A 13133-nucleotide genomic window follows, 5' to 3' on the forward strand; every position below is an offset into this window, starting at 1 on the left:
CGATTCAGATTATGTGGTTCTGATTTCTTTCTTTCGCGCTAATTCGGCTCCACAACCCTAGCAAAAAATAAAAATAATAAGGGAAGGAAAGAAACATCAAGCATCCTTCAGTCAGATCGATTATTTCTTATTCCGTTCCTTTTATATCCAAAGACCCTCACTACGTCTAGCTTGAAGACAAAATGTCACGTGACGGGAGATAAGACTGAGACACTGTATTCGCGGATGCGTTGTATCATCTTTGCATAAATTGTCACAACTGTGTAAATATAAATTGAAAATTTGAGAGCATCACACTCATAAATGTTTCATACATTGTCTGTTTGATATTGTTCTTACGTCCACTTTACGCGTGTCCTTCCGTTTCGCCTTATCCCACTTCCTCTTATTGCGTTTTTACCTCCCCAAATAGAATTTCAAATTATTTATGTGGCACGAACTTTCTAAGGCGAAACGAGACATCACATTTCGTCTTACACACAAAAAATTTTCCACCTGGGAATATTATCGACTTGTTGGGTAATTCATAATGGGAGTGCCGAGCTTGTGATGTTGCCTACCTCGCATTATCCTGTCGGTTAGGTTAGGTTAATATGCACAGAAAGGCTAATCTGGACTGGGTCTACAGTTAAAAGTGAGATCTGAACCTTGATATTCTCCACTGGTATCGAACACGGTACCTCTTGAATATAAGACGACGAGGACGTAACCACTACGCCATCCATCGGGGTGAACAAATGGTATACTTGTACACCCAACGGCGAAAGAAACAGTAGGCCAATTGTCAACCACCATTTTCATTCGGTCTGTATTACACATTGTGATGAAAATGAATTGAAATAATGACGTCAATAAGCAGAGAACAATCCCTGCTGCTTCGAACCAACATAGTTTCATTCCTTAAAACAACACAGAATGTAGAATAAAAAAGTAATGAAAATATTTGTGGACAATTTGCCTACCATTATCTTTGCCGTTGACTGTACAGTGTCTATGGGTGGGGTTATATACACACTTCATCTACGTGTTATGGAACAATTAATCTCCACAGAATATAAAAATAAATACAAAGGAAGGAACAACAAAAAAGTACTTTAACAAAAAGAGAATAGCAAATGTCCTGCAAAATCATGTATTTTGTTCACATACTTGTTTGTTAGTCCTGTTCAGGAATCGACGATCCAATTATAGAAATGTTCAAAAATGGATAATATCTCTGACCAATCCATCAATGGTGACAGGGCTGGTCCACCTGCCGGTCCACGTTGTCAAATTGTTATGGATATAATTCATTATAAAAATAAAACGGGCCGACGACGCCAGGGTTTGCGGATTCGAATCCCGTCATGGGCATTCTTCGCGTGTGTCCCTTCGCCAATTTCATCATATCAACACTCGACCTCATCTTATAGGTTAGCCAAATGGCAGAAAAGCTATGTAAAATGAACCAAATCAAAATCAAATAAATTAAAAAAAAAACAAATCAAAATAAAATAACCAAATCAAAACAAAATTAACTAAATCGTATTCAAATCAAGAATAAAAGAAACCAAATCAAGAATAAAATACACAAAATCAAAATCAAATAAAAAATTAAAGTGTGGTTATTGCACTCTAAAATATATGGGTGCATTGAGTTTGTGAGTTTTAAGTCCACTTTATGCACATTGAGGCTCATCGGGACTGGACCTAAAGTTTAAAGTGGGATCTTCCCATCAACTGAAAAATATATGGAACTGAGTTGCCATCAAAAGTGGTGTAACAAAGTAATTGGTGTAGGAAACACCTAATCCAGCGTTAAAGACCTTCATACTTGGTGTGGTGTGACGACAAATGGCGTAACAGGACACCAAAAATGGCGCTAAAGAACACCAATTCCGCAATAACACCAAAAAAGGGGTGTCCTGTTACGACCATCTTTGGTGGCAACTCTGTTACATATATTTTAGAGTGTGGTAGCAACGATCCTGATGAGAGCCTTCCTTGTTTGGTTCACGTAACAATAATGTCAATGAAGTAAGCCTTGGAAGCTTTCCTGGCAAGGAATGATGAAAAGATTCTCTCGGGCAGAAGATGAGAGTGACGTTGGCTCTCGAAAGCTTGGAATCTTTTCCACAAATCACCTGGTCGATAGCCCGAGATAATATTTTCATCAATAATGTCCATATCAAAAATATTCTTATTGGATGTGGTCCATCCCACTAGAAAATCCTATCGCCGCCTCTGGCAGCGTTTATACGAGTACAAACTTCGACAAGATCGCTCTGAACAAGTTTCAAACTTCAAGGCAGCAGGTATGTGTTCTCCCCGAGGGAAGTCGTCAACGCGGAGAGAATCTCTGTTCGCCTCCTCCAACCGGTGGCCATCCTAGGCGGCAACGCGTGCCAGGCAGGTTCCATGACCTTCGATTCAAGACACGGGATCTCGAGCGTGTCGGACACGGAAAACCGAGGCACAGGTGCCGCAGCTATTACCGACCACAGCGTTACGGAATTCTGCAACAGCACCATCCCACGCACGCGGCCACGGGGAGTTCCTCTCGAGGGAGAGCTTTCCTTGCTTGCGCTCTGTGGTTCGAATCCCAATGGGAACGGTATCCTTTGTGTAGCAGCTTGTTCAGAATCCCTTCACAAATTTACGCCTATTTACCCTCTCCTATTCGTGTCATCCAATTTTCTCCTATTGATCTTGGGAAAAATTCGATTTCGGGAAATGCAAGAGGTGCGACTTTCTGCTTGATTTGATTGATTTGTTGTTTAAGTCCACGTTACGCACAGATAGGCGAATAGGGACTGGACCTACAGATTAAAGTGTAATCCGAACCACTGTGCCATGTGCCTCCACCGGGCATCGAACATGGCGAGGACGTTACCACTACGCCATCGGGGATGCCTTTTGTTTTGGTTTGAGTTTTATTTAGAGTGGCTTTTGTGCAACTCTTGGCTAATCGCGATGATGAGTGATGATAGGATGGAATTGATGGGACACGAACACCCACGCCCAGAGGAGGATTTGAACCCGGGACCTATGGCGTCGTAACTCGCTGTTATAACCACTCCGCCACGGAGGTCGGCTATAAATTTATAAAGACATCCAAATGTAAACCCCTATTCCACCTAGTACACCTTGGACAGAAATTTGCAGACTAACGAGGCTCTGGCGTTTGGACTCGTCCATTATAATCCTCTGTGGAGCTTGTGTTGTTTTGTGTCCTTTTGTTGCCATTCATCCATCGCATCATCATTCTTATCTTCGTGTTTAGTCAAAAAGTGGCAGAAAAGCCAGGTAAAATACACTAAATCAGTCAATCGAATTTGGGATGGAACCAAAACAAAAGTCTCGTTTTCTTGTCTATATCTGAACCCCCGTCTCGTTCTTGTCTCAAAAACAATAGATACAAAAATGACTTTTTAAAAAAAAAGAACAAAATTTTGCACATAACATTCTTGAATAATGAATCAAAACAACCACCGACTCAATATGCCTAATAAGTCACATATTAAAGCATTTGCCTGCATCCGTGGCGAATGATCAGTGTAACGTGCTACGTACGGAAGGCCCCAGGTTCGAACTCTGGCCATGAAATTTGTTTGTCGTCCTATCATCCTCATCGACGCGATTAGTCGAAGAGATTGGAAAGCAACGTAAAAGAAGAAATATTCAAGCCATTTTCACTTGGGCAAAATTTTCATATTCTAATGTACCCCAAAGTTTCGAAACAATCAAAACTGGTGAGGAAATGGTGCCTCGTCTCAACATATCTCGAAAGGACTGGCCTCGTCCTCGCATCGATTTGTAGTCGGCCTTTCGTGTCTTTATCATCTCTAACTCGAATTTATGAAGTGCGGATCACAACTCTACCCTCACCCTTAGGAGTGATACTCTCAAAAACCAATAAGGTCAGAGTTTAGAACGGCAAGGATCTGCTGAAAAGAAAACAAACTCACTTTCCTTCGGCCAATTGTGAAACAAGTAGAAAGGTCGTGTTGTTACTGTAATCCATTTTCGAGAGATGACGAAGGGCCCAGAAACACTCTCAACTCGGCTTCAACATCTGGACCACAGATTACGGTCTCCAAGCGCTGAGAATTGAATCATCCAAGGAAGTCTCGAGTTCCTCCGATCTACATTTTCCACATCCATTATTGCTGAATAATCCACGCTTAGATGCTGAACTACTTCCACACAAGGGAGCTTGAACAGCTTGTTGCAGAATAGCAGAAAAAATTGCAAACGTCAGCCATGCAGCAACAGGTGGTGAAGATCAGTTGATACAATGGTCACCATTGAGAAGGATGGACAATTCTCTCCCACCTGTCAGAAGTAGTAGCGTTCCACTTGACTCAACTCAAAAAAGAAAGAGGAGAGAAGAAGGAACCAGAGTGGATTCTGAGGAAGTTGAAAAGTGGAGACAATTAAAACTTTCTGCACTGTTAAATCAAAATAATAATAAAAAAGAAACCCAGGACTGGAAACCTGTCCAATTCCTCGCCCAACGCCTCCATGTGTATGTATTTCCATCATATATTCACGTTAAGCTGTCAAGGTCATGCACAATTAATTCCAAACAGGAATATTTAACCAGAGGGGAAGGTGACGGCGTATAAATATTAATACATATTAAAAACAGTTTACCTTCTCGCATAAAAAAAGACAAATGAGCAATGCACGTCAACGAGTAATTTCGCCCGTGGTACTCTCTGGCTGTGAATCATGTCCTCTATGCTGGAAACATAAACCTTCACAGGAAGCGACGAACTAATTTTACAGGGCCTGGCGTTATCATTACAAAGTCCATCACTTTAACATGACAATGGAAAGGAAACGATGATTTCAAACGATTTCCTACACGAAATTAATGTAGCACACATCCTTCACACAGTCCCCGCTCCAGTTACTGGTTGGTGATAAAATTACGACTGACCGCTACACAACTTTCCTTCTTAAATATTTCACTCCAGTTACTTCTTGATGTAAAACACGATGATCTTAATTATCAATCTATTTCAAAACCTCGACCATTACGAAAATAATAATAATAACAAAGATTGAGCACCTTGATTTCAAGGACGACGTACACGGACCAAAATATGCTAGTATAATGTACAGTAAGGATGTACGTCTTCTTGAAAGTATCTTATGGAATTCACTGGTATCAATAGAAAACTTGCAATTAAAGTTTTAAAACTTAGCAGGTGTAAAGGCACTGCATGCGTTCTGGTATCATAACATTTCACACATGACTATGAGCGTGTAAGGGGGTTCTAAGAAGGCACCCAAATGTTACCCTCTCTTCCATGTATATAGTGCACCTCGGTAACTGCAGTGATGCGGGCGAACAAGGCTCTACGTGGTGGTCTGCTGTTCTCTGTTTGTCCTTACGTGATTTACAGTTATTACGGTTAAAAAATTTTATTCTCAGAATAGTTGAAGTTGTTGATAATGAGTCGATGTAACTATTAGTGTTAGTAGTGAGTGAGAAAGATTTTAACGGATACGTTTTATTTTCTTGTTAAGAGTCCTGTCTTCAATTTTGTGTTATAGTTAAGGGGCATATCTCAATTTTATGTGACAGACACAAAGGCAGAAGTGCACATAATTTTAAACATCAAACAATCACATTTCAAAAACTTACAACACCACGAGTAATATCTAGTACCAGGCATTTAAAGATTGCATTTTTAAGAAAAGGCTGAAAGATTGCTCATATATACAGTATATAAAATGTGTATCATGAAATATTTCGTTAAATTAAGGCAATTTGTTTAGGCCCTTTTATTTTTGCATTTTTCGTGATTTTCGACGGCTGTGATTCTAGGTCATTTTGAGCATTGCTTATAGTTTCCTGCAACTTATGCTTAATATTTATGCTTGTTAACGCTTGCCCATACATAATATAAGCAAACAGCATTTCCATGAAACAAAGTAAAGTAGACCCATAGTAATAGCTGCTACCCAAACTTTTCAAGTTTTGTCCGGTGAAATTTTATTTCTCGTACTGACTGTGAACTAAATCTAGGAGACATTGCTTGCTTTCATTATGCTCCAACTGTTTCGGTGGAAGTAAAGAGGAGTTTCTCCATGTGCAAGCTTTAACTAGGAGACAAACTTTTTTTTTGTAGGTCCAGTCCCGATTAGCCTATCTGTGCGTAAAGTGGAATTAAAACAACAATTCATTTTAATTTTTAAAAAACCTCTGCTAAGTGTTCATTGTCCATTTAAATTTGCATTCGTTGTTTATTATTTTCAGAAACAATTCAGAATAAAATTATATTTTTGTAAATTGATTTTACATTTCATATATTTGCTAGCTCTGCAACAATCAGTTTGTTTCTTGGAGCGGAGTCCAAGGGGGCCTTACCTCCTTCTCGAACTAGTTAATACTAAATTTAAACATTTTGCACCCTTATCCATTAAACAGCTCTTTAAAATAAACGCATTACCCGTTACGGAATTAGGGAAATGCTTTAAATGAGAATATTTTGTTCATATCAATATATTGGCATGCATGCTTATCAGGGATTGACCAGATGTATGCACTCGAAACAAAATGGTGAAACAAAATGTCACTTTTATTGAAATCACCTAACTGGGGCGAGTTCACAGCGAACAGAAAAGTAGTAGTATCTTACTGTAGCATTGGAAATATTACCCTTGTATTATTTTTGTATTTAATTTGTACTGCAGATATAAAAAAGACAACTGACCTGCAGCATGTTTTAAGACTTTTACGTCATTTGTCATAATTGTGTAAATTGTACGTTTATGATGAATGTGGCCGTTAAAGAATGTGATTATTCGCAATGTCTACTTGAGAGAGAACAATACAAGGCTAAGCGTGTTTCGTAAATGTAATGACTTCCAACACGCGACGTATTTTACAACGTAATACGTAACGTGAGAATTTCTTTTAACGCCAGAACTAATTACTTCTTGGAAATACATTGCTGTCAAGCTTTCAAAATACATTCAATTGGCTATATGTCTACCCATAATTCGTGTTGTTATATTATTATGAATCGCCAAAAAAAAGCATATTTAGTTGACCAAGAAAATTACAATATCACATTAAGCATATGAAATATGAATATATTAATCGTTTCTGGTGGATCTGGGTTTGTATTGGTGCTATTAGAAATCTACACCATATAGAATTTTGATAGGACAAAAATACACTTGATACGAGACCATTCGTGCAACAAAATATAAATATTTATTTACAATTCGTCGGCCGAGCGTATTGGATCATCGACTCAATTTCGCCACCCCAAGGTTTCGGGTTCGAGTCCTGAGCTGGCCACGTGTATTCCTGCATCAGCTTCATTTATTCATCCATCCATCCTCATCGTCGTAATAGTCTAAACAGACAAAAAGGTGACGTAAAAGAAAAAATATTTAAGACTCAGTTTTCTGCACCCTCTCTGACACGTAACTACGAGCATGGTAAAACGTATCAGCAAGTCAAGACAGTTTGCTCACGGCCGAATAAAATATTTTCGATTAGAGGAAATCTAGGATTTTTATACGTGGAGCAAATTAACTAGAACAATGCAGTCCTTCGCACCCCATTGAAACAGATGTATTGCACAAGACGACCGAAAACTTCTTAATAAAAGTTCAGCAATGCACTGCATTCTCGGCATATTGTTTATGTGTAAGTATAATATTTGCGGGATGTTTCTCAATACACTAACCCTTCCACTTGACCCTTTCCCCCCATGAAAACAGAATTTGAGGCACATCCTGAAGTAGTTCTGCCTGCTTTTAAGTATATGAACATGGTAAACAACATCATAACTACAAAAAAAAATAGCATGTTAAATTCTGTTGACATCTATTGAAAGGGGGAGGAAACTACGAAGTGGGAGTTGGTGTATTTGCAAAATAAATTCATTACAACCAAGCCATATTATTTCTCTCCAAAGAAATCGTTGAGATAAGAAGCTTCAGTGTGAATATTATAGAATTAATGTTTCGCTTGTATGATGCTAAATTTCCCGTAATGTGCACTTTATATGCGTAATACAGGCATTACATCCAATCACGGTAGCCACTCTAGGACCATGATAAAATTCAAGTATAGTTCTCTGTTTTCAAGGTGAACTTTTAAAAAATTCAAGGGTCCAAACACATGTTTTCTATGTTTCAATCTTACGTATTACCGCCTCTCCCCACCCACACACATACACAAATATATTTACAATATAAAGGGTCTGGGTATTTTCATTCTACCCAAAAATGCTAATTCAATTAAATTAAAAAGTACCGTGCGTCCAGTTCCTTGCGAGACCGAGAGATCGGGAGAAGTGTGGCGGGCGGCGCTAGCGGAGATGCCAACATTTTCGACGAGTAACGTCCCGCTTAAGTTTACCCTCGAAAGTGTTTGGTTTCGCTCGGAATCGTTTGGAGGTTTCGAATGTACAAAGGACGGTGCAGGCTCTCCATGAGTTTCAATATGAAACCCTTCCTCATCCAGCATATTCTCCCGACCTCTCCCCCCACTGACTACCATCTCTTCCGGCATTTCGATCACTTCCTGACAGGAAAGACCTTCGCTGATGATCGGGCGGTGCAACATGCCGTTGAGGAGTTCTTTGCGTCGCAGACTCCACACTTCTTTCGCCATGGAAACCAATTGTTGGCTGAGCGATGGCAAAAGTGTGTGGCTGCAGACGGCAACTATTTTGATTAACCAGGCATTGTAGTTTTGATTATTTTGACCTTTGGCAATGACGTGCCTGGGGCGGACATATCATTCGCACCAACCCACTATATATTTAAAATATTTAGTTTAAGGTGCGAAGTTTACAATTACCAATTCACATACTCAGACTCGAAATATATTCTTGTACATCCACAAACACAAGTCACAAATTTACGTGATATACTAATCTACGAAAAATTGTTAATTGTACAAGAATTTCAAACTCAAATTTACCTAACTTCAAGATATCTTATCTTGTAATAATCTTCCGTCTGTGAGACAGATTATTCTGCAAAGGACACTAACAAAGTAGAACGAATTGAGAGAATTTTGTGTGTTGTGCAGCTGTCTTCTCCTTCCTCGATAAAAATACAGTAAAAGCTAAACTGTGAAATACTTGACACAGGGTATTTATAAACAAATATAAATTCAATGGGATTTGGATTGAAAAAAAAGTTACAATTTTTCACGTCTACTGAGAAAAATTCACGCAGAATTCACGCGCAATTCCCGGAGCCAATAATTCGCGTATAATTCCTGAAATTCAAGGAATTCCCGGTGAGTTGCCCTCTGTACTACAACACTTTCTGCATTAGTTGAGTTGGGCTAGGAAAAAAATTATCGATTTAGTTTCTCTATACCGGGAAAACAATGATTTTACAGACTATTTCTAATTACATTGCCATCAATCATCCAGAAGTATTTCTAATGGTCTTATTAATTAAGAAGACACCCTAATAAAACATCCGTTATTAGTTCCTGTACTGAAGTGGATTTCGTGATAACAGAATAAAATCGCACCGCCGCTTTGTTCAGACTTCATAGGAAATGAGCCATAAGAATATCTCGGGTTCAGCTTGAGAATTTTCAGTTGCCAAGGCGACCCGCTTGGCAGTTGAGTTAACTAGGTTAGGATCTTTGCCAATGGCTGAGCTATGAATGAAATCAAGCTATCCTTCTACAGTATGTCATGGAGACAAGGACCAACTGGAGATCAATGTATTTTACATTACAGTGTTGGAGATCTAAATAACGAGTGCGTTAACTCATCTTTCGGGATATCTCATAACTAGAGCCCGGAAGTTTGGCAAAATGCCTCTTTTTATCAACTGCATATATTGATAATTTTTTTCCGGATATACGTTTTTTATGTTGTTTCGAATGTTTTAGAAGCCTTTTCATTTTGCCTATTTTGCCTATTTGGGACCCCAATGCCTATTTTTAATTATAATGCCTTTTTTTGCCTTTTTCAATTAAATTTGACCATTTTTTTAAAAAAATGTGTATATAAATTATTTTTCTCCCAAAAGACGTTGGCATTTATTTTTCTTCCGTTTATTATGTGAATAATTTTCGCCTTATTTAAGTAATATTGAACTCATAAGTAGTAGTACTTGTGCTATTATAAACCCACGAAAGGAAGAGCCCCCCTCCAGCAGATTTGCTTACACTTAAAACTAGCTCAACATGCCCATATGAGCTTTTTGCTCAAGTGTAGCACCCCCTCTAATCCAAGATTTTTGTAAAAAAGCCCTCATGGATTCCATGAGAAAGGAAGAGCCCCCTCAGATTGATGTGCCTATACTTACAAAAGATACTTCTGTGAGATTATTGTCCATAATCCTGTCAAAAAATATGCCCCTCTTGATATTTTTTTGGCCACACATAAAACTAGGCCACGACACACATACACACCCACACCCACCCACACCCACACCCACCCACATACACACCCACACCCACCCACATACACACCCACCCACACACACATATTTACTTCCGGTCCACTTCCGGTCCACTTCCGGTCTACTTCCGGTCTACTTCCGGTTTGCCTACTTCCGGTCTACTTCCGGTTTGCCTACTTCCGGTCCACTTCCGGTCCACTTGTGGCCTATTTCTGTATTGCATCATGCTGTGCAACAAATTATTATCCAATAAATTATTAGATACGTGTTGTTTTCTGATTGGTTGCTTATGACGTAATGTGATTATGTGTTATATTCTGATTGGCTTATTGTTTCAGATGTGTCGTTTTCTGATTGGTTGCTTATGACGTAATGTGATGATGTGTTATATTCTGATTGGCTTATTGTTTCAATGCGGTCCGTGCTTAGGGTATATAAAGAGATTTTGCATTGCATATCAGCCAGTATTGTAAGAGCTGTTGAAGAGTAAGGTTGTATTGTTCCAGTGCTGCTTATATTTTTTAATTGCAGATTTGTATAAATTGAATTACAAATCATACTGCTGAACCCAACTGATCTAGTATAGAGTTTTGATTTGAACCCCAAGAAATTGTATATAAATACCAAAGCCAAAAATATTGACACACATACATACATACACACATACACACACACACAAAGCACAGTGCTGAACCCAACTTACATTTTTTATTCAGTATAAAGTTTTGAATTGAAACCCAGAAAATTGTATATAATAAACAACAACAAAATGCCTAATCAAAAATATTGTAATCAATGCAATAAAAATATATTTAGCTCTAATTGGGCTAGACACCAAAAGATTTGTGACCCAGACAAATACAGAACCCCCACAAAAATATGCCCCAAATGCCATAGAAAATACAGCATGCAATACTTTACATATACACATAAAGGCACTTGCTCTGCACAGTCATCAATATTGCCCCCACAACCATCCACTTCTGGTCTGAAAAGGAAGCATGAAGCACCTGTTAATGCCAGAGCAGCAAAGCAGCCACGCTATGAACCTATCCATAGCAGTTTTAATGCCCAACTTAGGGATTACCGGTTTGTATCAGAGCCAAGATGTGGCATTGAGAATTTTTTGAACAGTATAAATTCTGATCTGCAGGCAATTCTAAATGCACAAAATGGCTCTTATAAGCTCTCTCTCAAATTGTTTGCACAATATAAGAAACCAAATGGCACAAAATTTACACAGCCCCACATAACAGAAACTGTACCGGTATATTCAAATGCAAATTCGGACAGAATAATAAGCAGGTTGATAGATCAATTGAATATTGAACACTCTGAATTTGCAGCAAGAGAGTCTGGATGGAGCCTATGCGGCTCTCCACACAAGTTATATGTTAATATTTCTGAATTCAGCCCATTACAAGGATCTACATATCTGCCATTACCTGCAAATATTAAAAACAGAAGAGCCGTGGTTAATATTGAAAATACCGACCAGAAATGCTTTTTGTGGTGTATTTTAGCTGCTTTGTATCCAGTTTCAAGGCATCCTGAGCGAATAAGTTATTATAAACAACATGAGCACGATTTTGATGAAGCAATGGAGGGTTTGGAATATCCAATGTCTGTTCAGAATATTGATAAATTTGAGAAAAAGGCCCGGGATATCAATGGCAAACAATTATCTATTAATGTATATATTTATTCCACTGGCCGTGGCAATTGCTTGATAGCACCTCTCAGAATCAGTATACTTGATGATGATTCTACTGTTCCGATTGATCTGCTCTTAATTGAAGAGGATGGCACAAATCATTACACTCTGATACATAATCTTCTAGCTTTAGTGAGAACACAACTAGATAAATCCAATAGAATATTCAGAATATGCAGAAGATGTTTAAGTGTATTTGATGGTAGAAAAACAGTGAATGGGGTTTGTAAAGTGAGTGCAGAAATTGCCAAAAACAAGTTAATTGAGCATCTGAAATACTGTGGCAATCATAAACCTGTTCATATGGTGATGCCAATGCCAAGTGAGAATTGCAAATTCAAAAAGTTTGAAGCCTTGTTGGAACACCCAGCATATATTGTCTGTGATTTTGAATCAATCCTCAAATCTCTTGCATCCTGCAATCCAGATCCTGAAGAATCTTCTATTACACCATACCAGCTACATGAACCTTCCAGTTTTTGTTATGTGGTTGTACAGGATGGTGTTGTTACCAAAGAATATTCATACATGGGGCCAGATGCCATCAAAATATTTGCACATAAAATAGAAAATGAGTGCCGTGACATAGCATCTAATATTTTATTAAAATCAAAACCCATGTTGCCTTTAACAGAGGATCAGATTGAAGATTTCAACAATGCAGAAAAATGTCCGATATGTGATTCTGAATTTTCAGATACAAATATCAAGGCACATCACCATTCTCATACAGATGGTAAATTCTTAATGGCCCTGTGTAATAGCTGTAATATTAAGATCAAGAGACCAAAATATATCCCCATATTTTGTCATGGAGCATCCAATTATGATTTCCATCATCTGATCAGATACAAGGGGTTTGAGAAGCAGAATTTAAATATTTTAGCTGAAAACGATGAAAAATATATATCTATTAGCAAAACAATTAAAGTTAATGGTGTTCCTATTCACATGAGATTTCTTGATTCTTACAGATTTTTATCTGCTAGCCTGGATACACTGGCCACTCAATTATCTGATGATCAATTCA

The 13133-nt window shown here is 38.3% G+C and overlaps 1 protein-coding gene across 2 annotated transcripts in view; it reads right to left on the bottom strand.

Annotated features, from left to right (window-relative positions):
• The window catches only part of LOC145998880 (WD repeat-containing protein 47), a 431858-nt gene that overhangs the window by 269425 nt on the left and 149300 nt on the right, over nt 1-13133 (bottom strand). The window lies entirely within an intron of this gene.

This window comes from Lepisma saccharinum, chromosome 14, assembly GCF_977018435.1.
Source record: "Lepisma saccharinum chromosome 14, izLepSacc3.1, whole genome shotgun sequence".
Taxonomy (NCBI): domain Eukaryota; kingdom Metazoa; phylum Arthropoda; class Insecta; order Zygentoma; family Lepismatidae; genus Lepisma; species Lepisma saccharinum.